Here is a 427-nt window from a genome sequence, read left to right as displayed (position 1 = left end):
TTCTTAGAAATTAGACCCTTTATGAAATTCATTTTGTTTAATAAAAAAATCAAAAAACTGTTTAACTTCTCTTTGAGTCACCTAATTCACATCTGGGCAAAGCTTGTTTATGTAGTCTTAAGGAATTGCTACTGTAATAATTTCTACTCTTCTTTTATAGTCACTGGTATTTTGTATATAGTATATTACTACAATAATAAAACTAATATAATAATTGCAGAATGATCATTAACAAGTTTGACCAGAATAAGAATATGTCCACATTATATCTTTCTTTAAAAAGTGAATTTTACAACATTGTTTTTCTTTACTAGCATCCAAATTTCTTATTCTTTTAGAGCTCTTTCATATGTTTTGTTTTTTAAAGCATTATTGTCCTTTTTTAAAGGATTTTTTTAAAAAGGAGAGTGCAATAATTTAGAACACA

This window comes from Galeopterus variegatus, unplaced genomic scaffold (assembly GCF_000696425.1).
Source record: "Galeopterus variegatus unplaced genomic scaffold, G_variegatus-3.0.2 Scaffold5438, whole genome shotgun sequence".
Classification (NCBI taxonomy): Eukaryota; Metazoa; Chordata; class Mammalia; order Dermoptera; family Cynocephalidae; genus Galeopterus; species Galeopterus variegatus.
Note: the sequence above shows the minus strand (reverse complement) of the source record.